The sequence below is a fragment of the Vombatus ursinus genome, unplaced genomic scaffold (genome assembly GCF_900497805.2).
Source record: "Vombatus ursinus unplaced genomic scaffold, bare-nosed wombat genome assembly UNPS02000580.1, whole genome shotgun sequence".
Taxonomy (NCBI): domain Eukaryota; kingdom Metazoa; phylum Chordata; class Mammalia; order Diprotodontia; family Vombatidae; genus Vombatus; species Vombatus ursinus.
The window spans coordinates 25994711-26009325 of record NW_020940358.1 but is presented as its reverse complement, the minus strand read 5'-3'; the positions used below and the strand labels follow the sequence as shown (position 1 = coordinate 26009325).

The window sequence follows — 14615 nt, the reverse complement described above, 5'->3', positions numbered from 1 at the left end:
CCAGCCTTGGAGTCAGGAGGATCTGAGTTTAAATCTGGCCTCAGACACCTGACACTTACTAGCTGTGTGACCCTGGGCAACTCACTTAACCGCGATTGCCTCCCCAAAAAGCAAAAACAAACAAAAAATCCCTCCCAGCTCTGACACTCTATGGTCTCGGGCAGGTTTCTTAACCTTTTTTTTTTTTTTTTTTTGTGGAGCCCATGGATCTTCTTCTGAATAATGTTTTAAAATACAGAAAATAAAATACATAGGATTACAGAGGAAAGCAATTATATTGAGCTATATACATATGCATAAATGTATATCTATGCCTATATGTATATATGTATATATACATACACATTAACAAATACACCTGTTGTTGTATAGTTATTTTAATTGTGTCTGACTCTTCAAGACCCCATTTGGGATTTTCTTAGCAAAGATACTAGAACAGTTTTGTCATTGCCTTCTCCAGCTCATTTTACAGATGAGGAAACCGAGGCAAGCAGGGTTAAGTGACTTGCCCAGGGTCACACAACTGGGAATTGTCTGAGGCTGGATCTAAACTCAGGTCTTCCTGACTTCAGACTTGGCACTCAATCTACTGTACTACCTAGATTTAGAGCCGGAGGGATCTCTGAAGCTATGCAGTTCAACACTCTCCCTTCAAGAATGAGCAATGGCAGGGCAGCTAGTGGCGCAGCGGATAGAGGACTGGCCCTGGATTCAGGAGGACCCGAGTTCAAATCCGGCCTCAGACACATAACACTTACTAGCTGTGAGACCCTGGGCAAGTCACTTAACCCCACTGCCTAACCAAGAAAAAAAAAGAATGAGCAATGGGAGGCCTAGAGGGGTTAAGTGACCTGCCCAAGGTCACACAGGTAGCAAGCACTAGAAATGGGGCTTGAACCCAGGTTCTCTGACTCCAGAGCCACCTATTCTATTTATAAAGCTTGAAGCACAGTCCCTGATGCAGAGTGGGTGCTTAATAATCGCATAATCGCATACTCCCTTTCCCTTCCCCCTCCCTCTCATTTACTAGCTGTGTGATCCTGGTTAAGTCACTTAAATCTACCCTAGATGAGGTCTTTTCTTTTGTAAGGTAGGGATAATAATACTTATGCTGCCTGCCTTATAAAGTTATTGTGAGGCCCACAGATCACAGAATTCAGAGCTAGGAGAGAGTTTAGAGTTTAGAATTTAACGTTCCCCTGGTTCAACTTTCTCATTTACCAGAGGAGAAGAATGAGGTCCAGGGAGTCCCCATAGATAATAAGCTCAGAGCTTGCCGCCTAATCTTAAATCATTTAGTACATTTTCTACTCTGCTGGAGTACCTTTTGTACACTGTAAAGTGCTGTGTAAACTGTAAAGAGCTATGTAAATGCTAGCTAGGATTTTTCTGTATAATAGGAAATCTAGATCATCCATCACTTTTCTTGGAATTTGCAATGGGAAGGACTTTCCTTACTTACTCCCTTTCCTTTTCCTCCCTCTCCTCTGAATGTCAATTAATTTCCCTAGGGATCAGAAGATCACCGGATTTGGAGCTGGAAGGAATCTTAAACGTTGTCTTGTTCAATTCCCTCATTTTACAGTTAAGGAACCTGAGGCCCCAAGAACTCAAGTAAATTGGTCAAGGTCACACAGGTACTAAGTGTACAGGTACTAAGAACCAGGATTTGAATCCAGATCCTCTAACTCCAAATCCCATAGGAGCTCCTCACAGATCGACAAATTCACTGTGTGTCCTTAAACAAGTGATGGATGTCCTCACCTGAAGAATGGGGAAGTGGATATCATGCCCCTCTCCCTGCCTGATGAACTTATTGAGGAGATAAAATGAGTTAATAAGCATGAAAGCACCTTGAAACTCTATATCCAACATACAGATATAAGGTATTACCCTTGTACTCTCCTTGAGCACAATATTGTTAATCAGTAGTTTTAGTCACGTCTGACTCTTTGTGACTCCATTTGAGATTTTCTTGGCAAAGATGCTGGAGTGGTTTGCCACTTCCTTCTCCAGCTCATTTTACAGATGAGGAAACTGAGGCTAACAGGGGTAAGTGACTAGCCCAAGGTCACACAGGTAATAAGTGTCTGAGGCTGGATTTGAACTCAGGTCTTCCTGACTGCAGACCCTGTGCTCTATCCATCGAGCCACCTAACTGCCTCCTTCAAGCACATAGTAGACGCTTATTAAATATTTGTTGAATTTTTTTTTTTTTAGGCAATTGGGGTTAAGTAACTTGCCCAGGGTCACACAACTAGTAAGTGTCAAGTGTTTGGTCTGAGGCCGGATTTGAACTCAGGTCCTCCTGACTTCAGGGCCCATGCTCTATCCACCGTGCCACCTAGCTGCCCCGATATTTGTTGAATGTTATTACTACAAGAGGTATTCAACCTTCCCAGAGACAGGATAGTATAGGGAAAGGCCATTGGGCTTATATTACGAGACCTGGGTTCAAATAATACTTCTGATTAATGTCAGCTCTATGACCATGAGCTAGTCATTGATCACCTTGAGCCTTGGTTTTCTTCATCTGTCAAATGGGGGGAAAATAATGACTGTGGTACCTCTCTTACAGGCTTGTATCAAATGAGATAAGTGACATAAACCTTAAAGTGCTGTTTAGATGGAAGCAACTGTCACTACTGAACTCACAGGCTAGTGGGGAAAACAAGATACGGAAACACACAAAAACATCAGAAAGTGCAATCACAGAAGGAAAGTCCTGTGGAAATGGAGAGGAAGTAGAAATGGCTTCCTGTTAGGGAAGGAGGGCGGGGAGGGGAGTCCTGGAAGCCGTCATAGAGAAGGTAGCTGGTCTGAGTCGGGTATTGTCACTTTTGTCACTATCTTAAGAGAAAGGCAAACCATAAGAAAATGAGGTGAAATCAGGAACTTTGTTTAAAAAAAAAAAAAAGAGACCCAACAAAAAGCCAAAACCAGCTTTCAGAGTCTGATCTGAGCTCTGTCCAGATCTGGCACAATCTTCCCCATGTTCTCCACCTTTATCCCTAACCCTGAATGATGATCCCAAATGCTCAAGGTCCAGGAGATGATTCATCAAGGAGAGACACATTCACATGCATCCACTGAATCTGATTCAATTACTAAGGGAGATATTTTTGGGAAGTTTTCAATACCAAGGCTTGGAGAAGAGGAAAAGGAGAAGGTTATGGTTAATCAGAAATTCAATTAGCTAGTATACCCCCCAGACACTAAATGAGTGGGATAGAATGGGACTTATACCTATAATTTCTTCATTGTAGAAGGGAGGAAGGGAAAGAAGGAAGTAGGGAGGGAAAGATGGAAGGATGGAAGGAAAAGAAGGGAGGGAATCGTTGTTCAGTTGTTTCACGTGTGTCTGACTCTGTGACCCCATTTGGGGTTTTCTTGGCAAAGATGCTGAAGTGGTTTGCCATTCCCTTCTCCTGCTCATTTTTACAGATGAGGAAACTGAGGAAAGCAGGGTTAAGTGACTTGCTCAGGGTCACAAAGGAAGAATATGAGGTTGAATTTGAACTCAAGTCTTCCTGACTCCAGGCCTAGAGCTCTATTCACTGCACTACCCGCGCTGCCCATTAAGTATTTATTAAGTAGCTGCTATGTGCCAGGCACTATGCTAAGCACTTTGCCAGACTGTCTCATTTGATTCTCATAACCACCCTGGGAAATAGGTGCTATTATTACCCCCATTTTGTAAATGGGGAAACTGAGACTAACAGAGATTAAGTGACTTGCCCAAGGTTATACAGCTAGCAATTGTCTGAGGTCAGATTTGAACTCGGGTCTTCCTGACTTCAGGCCCAGTGCTCTATCCACTATAGCCCCCAGGTGATCCCAGATGCAGAGACTCCTCCCAACAAGAGCAGCATCAAATCTGCAACTCGAGCTTGAGAGGTGGAGTGACTTACCCAGGATTCCAGACAATACTGTGTTAGAAGCAGGACTCGAATCCAGTACTCCTAATGCCCAGGCTGGTCCTCTAACCATGATGCCATACAGCCTCTCCAGGAGCAGGGGGAAGAATGATTGTTGTTCCCAGAGCACAGATGAAAGTCACATAGGCATGATAGTAGAAAGGAGGAAAAATACTCCTGGGCTGGATGCTTACAGAGTATGTGAGGCATGGTCTGGGGTCAGCTAGATAACTATGGGCCACTTGTCTACTTTAATAATAATAATAGCATATATCTGTATATATATTATATATAGTGTATACGATGCACCAGGTAATGCGCTAACCATGTGACAAATATTATCCCATTTGATCCTCACAACAACCCTGGGCTCTAGATGCAATTATATCACCATTTTACAGGGGAGAAAACTGAGGCAGACAGAAGTTAAGCACTGGACTTGCCCAAGGTCACAAAGCTGGTAGTGTTTGAGGTGGAATTTGAACTCAGGACTTAGGGATTTCAGGTTCAGTATTTTATCTCCTGGGCCACCTAGTTGCTTCTACTTAGAACTTTGTTGACCACTAGGCTACTAGCCCATGAGACAGGGATGGTGTCTTATTTAAGCTTTGCACCTCATTGGTTGCCTGGCATAGTACTCCACCCACATAAGGCATTTAAAATGAATGAAGAGAATGACTTTGAAATTCAGCGATGGTCTCTTTGGTAGTATATTCTCCCTCTTCAAATGACAATGTATTTACTTATTCTGCACATACTATGTCTCCCATTAGAACAAAAGCCCTTGGTGGACGGGCGATAGGTGCTTCATAAACATGTGCTGTTGAATTGAATTAACGTGGGCAAAGGAGATGGCCACATCCCAGAGTGCCGTGGGCACTTGTCTCCTTCCTTCAGCTGAGAAAATCCTCCTTAAGTCTCCTCATTTTCTCTTTCGGGCCCAGTGAATCAAACCCTCTGTGGGCCCTGCTCCACCCTTCCCTCCTCTCTCCACCCCAACTGATTTTCAGTCAGCAAGCAGGATTCTTGGCAGGCCCGTTCCTCAAACATCTGGCGTCCCACCTGGTCAAACACATCTTGAGGGGCGGGTACCATGCACATTCCCTGGAGGATGGTCCACGCCAACCAACTAAGCATAGGAGTGCTCCTTGTAATGAGTCTGGGAACAGGGTCAATTCAATAGCTCTCAGGTGGAACTCAGAGCCCTACAAACAGCAGCCAAGCATCCTGGGAAGCCAGAAAGGGAAACCAAGGATTAAGTCTGGCGCTCAAGGCAATATGGTCTTATGGTCTATACCTATGTTACAAACTGGGGGTGGGGGCTGGTACTAGTTGCAGGCAATGTCAAGATGTTAGCACCGGACCAGCCTGGAGGTAGGGCCTGAAGCCATGTCCTTCAAGCCCAGCACCTGGCACATAGCAGGCATTTAATAAATGTTCACTGAATTGAACTGAGCAGATGGCAAGCTCTTGGTGGGCAAGGGCTATGCCTTTTCCTTCTTACTGTCTCTCCCCCAGATGATAAAGCCCAATGCTTTGCATCTGTTAGATTCTAATCAGTGGATGTTTATTAGATCATTAAGTGCTAGCTCAGGGCTAATAGGAGCCTGGGTAGGGCTGGAATCTATACATAAATAGAAAAGATTGGGTTCCTAACCTTAAGGAACTTAGAATCTAGTTGGGTGACGGAAAAAAAAAATCTATCTATATCTTTCTGTATACACATATGTACACACATACAATCTCTGTGGTTGAATTTTCTTGTGTGGGTATATAGATACACATACATGTATACCATACACAAGCGTACACACATACACATGCATACATGTATGTAAACACATACGTATATGTATACACACAACTATTCAAGACCAACTCCAGACAATATATAATTAAGTGCTATGTGGCATATGCACATAATACATACACACACACACACACAGAGTACAGACAACAGTGTAAAGGAGTTCAGAGAACATTACAGACAATTCTTATAATAATCACCATGACATTTCTCTGTCACTACATGGCTTACAAAGCACTTTCCTTCCAACAACCATCTGAGGAATCGATGATGAGGCTATGGGGAGGAAGACGATTTGTTCAAGGTCACACAGCCAGGAAGGGAGGAATGCAGCCAGGTCTCAAAAACAGGTCTTCTGACTCCAAGTTCTTTCCAATACATGACATGCGCATCCAGCAGCTGGGTTTTTATCACTAGGCCCACCAAGATGCTTCACTAAATTCAAATTCAAAATTCAGGTTCTATATCTGCACCAGGACAATAATAACCAAGGGTGGATATGCCGTTTGCACCTGTATCTAGTAGGTGCTCAATAGAAATATCTGCATCTGCTGCTGCTGCTGGGAATGGATGTGACTTGGCCAAAAGCACCTCTCTTGTTTCCACCTGTTAACTGGTGGGTCCAAAGCTCCATATACCACTCATGAAGGCTAGGTGTGCCATTTCAATTTTGGCAATGGTGCAGTGCATGGCATGAGCCCTGGTTCCCTAGCAACAGCCCCAATTAGGCAATCATGCCATTTATCAGGGTGCCAATTAATTATAATGATCTTAATGATCTTGCAATTAGATAGTGCCTTTCATTCAAAGGGATCGGAGGGAAATTTCTGCAGACTTTGCTCATGGCTACCAGCAGCAAGGGAGTTCTTTCAGGTAAGGCCCTGCATCATCCATGGGGGCCTCTTTCAAGTGGTATAACCCCCACCTCTGGGAACACCACCAGAATCACATCCCAAATTTGGTCCCTTTTAGGGCAGGGCTAAGCCAGCTTCATGACACCATCCAGACACACAGTAATCAGGATCTTTGGAGCACAAGAGCCAACCACTTGAGGTCCTGGCTCCTGTGGAGATCTTAACCCTCCCACAGCTAGCTAGCTAGCCAGCCATGCTTACAGCACGCATGATTTTTCCAATTTTTTTTTAACCCTCCACATCCACTATTCATGTTCTGGCTGGAAGAGTGTATGCAGGGACAGAAGGGGCAGAAGCATGGGTGTAGTGCCATGCTGTTTAATGGAAAAAAAAACCCAGAAGAACAAAACCTGCCATTTCTTTTACGTAGAGACAATGAGCTAAACACACCACTACATGGCTTTTTCAATATATGGTGACAAGGAAGAACGTCCAAGTTACATGGAATGTCCAGCATTAATCTGAGAGACTGGCTAATGTTCTACATTCTCAACATAAACACAAAAGAGTCTTGCCCTGTGGCCACCCCACCGTCACCAGGGAAAACAGCTGGATTCACTCAGTCTGACAAATGCTTGTTAAATGTCTACTACATGCAAGCCACTGAGCTAGGTGCTGGGAACAAAGGGAAAAGTCAAACAATCGCTGACCTCAAATAGCTTATAGTCTAGGAGGGGGGATGGGGGGGATAGGCAACATAATTATTATTTACATAGTTAATATAGAGGTACAAGGCTTGTAAAATGCTATATATGTGTATAAGTATGTATATATGCATATATATGTATATACACATACCTATGTACACACATACACACATATACATATAATAGGGCAGCTAGGTGGCGCAGGGGCTAGAGCACCAGACCTGGACTCCGGAAGACTCTTCTTCCTGAGTTCGAATGTGACCTCAGATATGTACTAGCTGTGTGATCCTGGACGAGTCACTTAACTGGTTGCCTCAGTTTCCACAGCAGTAAAATGAGCTGGAGAAGGAAATGGCAAACCAGTCCAATATCTTTGCCAAGAAAACCCCAAACAGGGTCACGAAGAGTCATACTGAAAAAAGACTTAATAACAACAAATATATATCACTTGATAATATGACATGTACACAAATGAGTAAATTCAGGATAATCTGAGAAGAGATCAATGAAGAAACATCTACTTCCAGACACTGAAAACGCAAAAGAAAGACAGTCCTTGCCTTCGGGAGTTTACCTTCTACTAGAGTATTAACAATAGCGAAGAGAGAGGGAATCCAGCCCCAGGTAGGAGCTGACCCCAAAGCTGAGCCTTGAAAGAAGTCAGGGATTCTAAGTGAGAGGTAAGAAAGGAGAAGCCTTCCATGGATAGCAGATAGCTTAGTCAAAGGCATCGAGATGGTAGATGGGATGCCCACTTGGGAGACTGGTTTGATTTGAATGGACTTAGAATTGTGAAGGGAAAATAATACGAAGTTATCTCCAAAACTCAAAGGGCATTTCAAACTAGGCAGAGGTGGGATAGGGAGGTGAACCATTACGGAGCTAGAATGAAGCTCTGACATCTTCTAATCCAGGCGTTGCCAAACTTCATTTTCCATGAGCTAAGAATGGTCTTTACATTTTAAAGTAAGGTTTTATATTTAAAAATGAAAAGAACCATTCATAGCTGGCAGGTGGCACAAACACAGGCAGACTGGATTTGGGTTCTGTGGGCTCTACTTTGCAGATCCTCTTTTTTTTTTTGGCAGTTGGGGTTAAGTGAATTGCCCAGGGTCACACAGCTAGTAAGTGTCAAATATTTGGTCTGAGGCTGGATTTAAATTCAAGCCTTCCTGACTTCAGGGCCGGTGGTCTATCCACTGCGCCACCTAGCTGCCTCTAGACCTTTGTTTTAATGAAGACTTTCTTAACCATTTTTTGTGCCATGGGCCCCATTGACGTCTGGTGAAAAATACAGATGTCTAATCAGAATAATACTTTTCAATGCATTAAATGAAATACACAGGATTATAATGTCTAATTACATTGAAATACAGCTGTCAAAACATTAAAAAAAAAAAAAAAAGGGCACGGACCCCAAGTAAGACCCCTGTGTTTTATTCAATCTCTCTATTGCATGTGTAGTAAAACTGGGACCAAAAGAGGGAAAGTGACTTGTCCAAGGTCACATGGTTAACAAATGGTACAGAAGTAGAATTAGAACCACAGTCTCCTGACTCCTGATTCAGTGTCCTTTCCGCCGCATCTTTGGCCTTGTTGTTTCAGGCTATACTGAAGGTAGCCAGGTGCTTGCTTTCATACTGGACATTAGCCTCTCAAGGAGAATCAGCTGTCTCTACTCCTATTCTTTGAAAGAGAAATACTCTTCAGAGACAAGATTTACAAAACAAACTCATCATAGGAATTAGAACTGGAAGAGACCAAGCCCTTCATTTTATGGCTGAGGTAAGTGGTTAGGGTTCAAATTACTTGCCTCAGACTACACAGTTGGTAAGAAGCAGAGCTGGAATTTAAACACAGATCCTCTCACTCCAAATCTATCTCTCTTTCCTCAAAGTCAAGTTGCTGCAATAATATGTTAAAAAAAAAACCCAAACCAAAAACAAAGCAAACAAAAACAACAAAAAACCTTAAGTACAAATGTTAACAATCACCCCAGATGCCCACAGTCACAACCCCAAATCCATGCTGACCCTTCCTGCCTGAGTAACTTCAATAGAACATATTTATGCACACAAACTACCCAGGGAAGGAAGATACTTTATGTGTAAATGTCTAACATTTCATTAGCCAAGCCCAGCACCATCATCCTTCCAGCTGCTTATTAGAACATTAAATTACACACTGGGACAGGTTGTTTTGAATTATTTTTCTCTCTCCCACTAAACAGGGTAAGTGAATAGAGGGGAAACTGCCCTTCATTTATGTTCTCTCCCCCCCCTTATTTAATGAATGGCTTTAATTTAATTAAAACTCTCCCGTGATTCTGCAATAGTTAGTATAGTTGCAGGAAATTTCCTTTTCTATGAACAAGATAAGAATAAATACTAACTTCTTGAGGTAGAGGTTCATGGGGTGGGGCTCTCAAAAGAAAGCCTTTTACCTGCTACTAGGCTTCATAGAAAGCTTTTTGGCTGCTACTACCAGGAGTTCCCTGCAAACATGAATAGAATCTTTCTGTAACTCCCGTTTCTCAAATCCCTGGCCCTGAAGGAGGAGAGGGAAGAATGATTGTGTGGGAAGGCTGGAGGAGGAAGAAGGGCAGATGGGGTGGAGAGAGGTTGTACCAATATGCACAGATGTGCAAATACCCAGATTCACACATAAGCTGAATTTAATTACTTAATTAATTAAATATTTACTCTTAACTGAAAAGTGATTAAAACACAAACAGAGGGAAAGAGGGAACCGAGGAGGAAAAGGGTTGGGAAATGAAGTGGGGTGGGGTAGGGGTGGCCACAAGAGTATCAAAATCAGGATCGGTTGCTCTGTATTTAAATACAGACAGGGCTTATAGGGGAAGTAAGGACGTGTGCTATTACACAGAAAAGGAAATCATGGGTTTAAATCTCGTTTTCTCCACGCAAAGAACCTTTTGCTTTTAAGGAACTGAGAAAAGGTATTTGAGAAGAATGCCTAAATCCCTACCCCTAAGGCTTTCTAAAACACTAGGGGAGGTGAGGGAGGGAGGGTGTCTCTCGGAGCTCCTGGGAAGACCAGACCTAGGAAACAAACTATACATTTTAAAAACCGACATTCCCCACCCGCGATCTCCTCATTCCCCAGTGACCCGCGTGTTCTCCTCATTCCCGTGGCTGGCCCTCGGGATCCCCCGATGTTCTCTTCAGTTTCCTCCTGAGTTTAAACACCCAGAGAAGAACCAACTGACAAAGCCGGCTCACAGAGTGCAGGCTGCCAGAGTCCATTCAGAATCCATTCCCCGCGTAAGCCTCGGGGCGAGATGAGTTCAGGGGCTCAGCTCGAGCCCTCCCGGATCCGACCGCTACACCGTTCCTCAAGGCCATTTAGTCTAGCTCTCTGTCCCCAATAAACAAGGGGCCCCGAAACGGAAGAAGAAAAGGGTGAAAAGTCATCAGTCACCCCCACCCCCCTCCAACAGTTTGAATTTTTCAAGCTAAGCCCCTCACCTCACTTGGCAGGCTCTCCTCAATCAGGAACTCGTGTGCCCAGCGCCCAGGCTGTGCCAGCCACCTCGCTGGCTTAGAACACAAGGGGCTGGGCAGCCTCCTTCACGATTTTCTCCCCCCTGGGGCTAGGGTTTTCCTCCTCTCCCTCCATGCTCTCTTCTCGCCTAACGCCGCCCCCCCCATCTCCTCCACTCATACACCTGTTTGCCGCGCCACCGCATCCCCTTTCCCCCGCCAGACACTGACCCCGCTGCCCCAGGTATCCTCCCCCTTCCTTAGTCTTGGGGGCGAGGAGAGCAGAGAGCTCACACGGTGGCAGGGAGTCCGGGCTCTCCCATTCTCTCCCATTCCACAGCCAGGGCGGGTTTCCCTCCCGAGCCGGGGCTGGGATCCCGGAGCGCGCCCCACTCACCGGGGCGCAGGAAACGCTGCTGCCGCTGGCACCGCCTCAGCCTCAGCCCGAGCGGGGCACAGCCGTCTCTGCCTGTGCCGCAGCCCGCTCTGGCTGCGGGGGGCCGGCACCTCCGAGGCGCTGCATGCCGAGGAGAGCCGCCCGGCTCAGCGCAGCGCCGGCTCCGGCTCCTTCCCCTGCCCGAGGCTCTGCGCGGCCCCAGCCACCACCACTACAGCCGCTACGGCCGCCCCGCCGCTGTTGCTGCAGCCACTCCTCCTCCGCGGCCAGGGAGTGAGAGTGTGTGCGTGTGTGTATGTGTGTGTGCCCCCGCCTCTCAGCCTTGCGCGCTCTGCTCGCTCGGGCGAGTCTGGCTGCTGCAACCCGGCGGCTTTAAATACCCAGATCCCGAGGCAGCTCCGAGCACCGGCACAGCCCTAGCCGCGGCGGATCCGCGCAGCCTGCCAGCCGCCAGCCCTGCGCGGGGAGCCGAGGCGGGGGTGGGGGAGCGAGGGAGGAGGAGGAGGAGGAGAAAGAGGTGGAGAGAGGGGAGGAGAGACGGGAGGCGGCGATTAACCCCTGGCAGGGGGCCTCCGGCTCCCATTTCAAAACAAAAACCTGGAGCAAACAGCAACCCGAGTCCCCCCCTCCCCCCACTTTCCTATCCCTCTCCTTCTCCCAAATAAGTTTTTTACCTCCGGGATCCCCCGCCCACGGTGTCGCGGTCTGGGCTGGCTGCTGGACCCAAAGACCGGCTGCCCGACCACCTCCAGGGCTCTGAGCACTTGTTCAAAGTCCAGCCGCCTCAGCCGTCTCAGCGATGAAGAGTCGGGTAGTCAGACACCGCGCTGAGAGCGCAGCATTTCTGGGGGGGGCGGGGACAGTGGGCTGCCTGTGTCCCCCCCTTCTCGGGTCACCGCTCACACACAGACCCAGACCCAGACTCCTTCTCTGACGCGGGCGCGTGCGCGCATACACACACACACACACACACACACACACACACACACACACAAATACACTTACTCAGTCCTCTCACACAGCCTGCTCTGAGTTGAAACAGATGTTTCAACTACCCAAATGGTAGGAACTGAGCTTGAGACACCAGGAGAGCAAACGGAGGTGGGGGGAAGGGGGAGGAGAGAAAGTGAAGCTGGAGAGAGACTGGAGAGCAAATGGGGTGGGGGAGGGAGGGAGAGAGAGAGAGAGAGACTCAAGAAAGTGACGCTGGAGAGGTGAGTGAGGGAAGCTGGAGACAGATTACAAGGACAGGAGACAGGACTAACTAGAAAGAGAACAGATGTTGGGAAAGGGGTTAATAGCTGTCCTGGGCGAGCCGTTTACAACAAATCAAATGTGATAAAACAAGAAACCTATTGATAAGGTTCTCTCTGGCGTGAAAAGTTCTGTATAGAATAAAAAAGACTTTTAAAAAAGAGAATTTCCAGGAAGAAAAGTATTAAGGAGCAATTTCTGGAAACCCCAAGAAGATTCCCAAATAGAATCACTATCCAAGTAACATTCCCCTCCCCCCATGACACGTTTATAAATGTTTTCTTTTATCTGCTTTCAAATTGTCCTTTACCATCTGCAAACATTCCTGCCTTACAGCAGAAAACTCCTTCATTGCTCGGTACTTGTCTCTAACAACATATCAATTACTATTAGATACAGCATCGGGGCTGCTTTTCAGAGAGATCACAAGGTTACCAACCCATGCTCAGAGAAATTAACTCTGGCCTAAGAAGAAATCTCAGTCTTCACTCTGAAATGGAATCCAGTAGGATGGAAGGAAGAAAATACAAAACTAACTTCCACTGGAGGAGATACACTATGATTTGTGTCATTGACATTGGAAAATGCGTTTCCTGTATTCCACAGTCACTGCCGCCATGAAGTCGGGCAGTGTGGACTAGAAGCTGCCGGGACCTCTGGGCAGAGCACCCCTGGACTAGGAAAGCAGGAGACTTGGATTTCAGACCTAATTCGGGACCTAGTTCACAGCAGTTCCTTCCTCTTTCTGGGCCTCAATTTCCTACTCAATATAACAACAGTTAGACTAGATGATCTCCAAAGCCCTTTCCACTCTGCCCAGCGAGGCTGACCTTTGCTTCTTCCTCTGCAGCAAAGGATGAAAGGATACAGACCTAGTTTTAGAAGAGAGTCCAGGGTAGCCAGACAAGCAACTCTTCCTCAAGTTGGATAGAACTGATGGTACAATGTACTGTATCCTGCTCCTTCCTACACCGGTAAAATACTTAAAGGCAGGGACTGTCTGGTTTAAACCTTGTACCTTCCCCAGCACAGTGCTATCTCAACAGGATAGGCACCTATTACGGTAGCAGATGCTTAATAGATGTTATTGAATAGCTAGGATCTAGGTGGTATAGTGGGCTTTGAGTCAAGAAAACCTGAATTTGAATTCTACCTCATATACTTAATAAACAATAATGCAAGTAATTTAGCCTTGATCAGCCTCATTTTCCTCGTCTAAGGTCCCTTCCAGCTCTCAATCTATGATCCTACGAATGAAAATGCATTTTAAAATTTACCAAGTGTTTTCTTAATAGCTGACATATCTTCAACTATAAAATAAGTTAGACTAGATTATCTCTACCATTACCTCAGTTTCTAATAATAACTTATTTTTACAATACTTTATGGTTTAAAGAATAGTTTCTTCACAACAGCTCTATGAGGTAGGTAGTGCAAATATAATCATCTCCATTCTACAGAAAAGGAGACTGAGGCACAGAGAGGTTAAATGAGGAAGAAGCATGGTACAATGCAGTGATTCTTAACATGTGGTCCAGGGGTCTTCTTCAGGGAGTCATGAGATTATTATTTTCATAATCATGCTAGGCATTTAAATTTCTAATAAGGTACATATAGATAGACACAACCCACATAAACAAAAGCTCTTCGGGGTCCTCAGTGATTTTAAAGAGTGTAACAGATCCTGAGACCAAACACTTGGAGAACGACTGGTGTAATGGAAATATCACTGGCCTTGATGTCAGAAGACCTTGAATCATGTCTAGATGTTGCCACTTACTAGCAGTGTAATCTTGAGCAAGGCACTTTGCTCCTTGGCCTCATTTTCCTCATCTGCAAAGGAAAGGGGGTTGGGATCCATGATCTCCAAGGTCTCCTCCAGCTCTAATATTTTGTAACTTGTCCATGATCACAACAGTTGTTAAATATCAGAGCTAAGGTTTAAACCCAGGGCTCCTGACTCCAGGTTCAATGATCTTTCTCCTATAGTATGATGGGTCATCTGGGTCCCTAGGGACCTGTGAGTTAGGTAGTACAAGATGATCCCTGTTTTACAAATGGGCCCAGTTTTACAACTTGGTCTGCCAACCCAGAGTCCAATAGTTCTCTTGTCATTGTCGAGGAGGACAATGCCCAAATGTATCTGGGATTTGTTTATATTTTTACACTATTATTA

The 14615-nt window shown here is 45.5% G+C and overlaps 1 protein-coding gene across 2 annotated transcripts in view; it reads right to left on the bottom strand.

Annotated features, from left to right (window-relative positions):
• The window catches only part of SULF2 (sulfatase 2), a 144412-nt gene extending 132286 nt beyond the window's left edge, over positions 1-12126 (bottom strand). The window contains exon 1 of one of the 2 annotated variants that reach the window (XM_027851385.1): positions 11860-12126. The gene's annotated coding sequence lies outside the window, so the exon portion shown is untranslated. Of the gene's footprint in view, positions 1-11185; positions 11274-11859 lie in introns of those variants that run through there. The other variant, XM_027851384.1, reaches the window with a different exon arrangement.
• Positions 12127-14615: the final 2489 nt, after the last annotated feature.